Source organism: Pogona vitticeps, chromosome 2, assembly GCF_051106095.1.
Source record: "Pogona vitticeps strain Pit_001003342236 chromosome 2, PviZW2.1, whole genome shotgun sequence".
Lineage (NCBI taxonomy): Eukaryota > Metazoa > Chordata > Lepidosauria > Squamata > Agamidae > Pogona > Pogona vitticeps.
Window position 1 is genome coordinate 178019193 of NC_135784.1, and position 268 is coordinate 178019460.

Below are 268 nucleotides of genomic sequence, written 5' to 3' on the forward strand. Positions count from 1 at the left end.
GTTAAAAAATCATCATAGACATACGCTGCAAGCTAAACCACAAAACCCGGCATGCAACAAACATTGCCTATTATGATTTCTCTACTTGGGGCAATACACCATCAGAATTTATGGGATTTTTGTTACTCCAGCATGCCTAAACAAGAGCATTTCTGCAACTGAGTGGTAACTACTGCTTGGAGATTCAACACAAAGAGGTCACACATCTGTCCTACAAAAGAACAAGTTCCCAAGACTTCCTCTCCCACTCTCACAACTACATCACAGA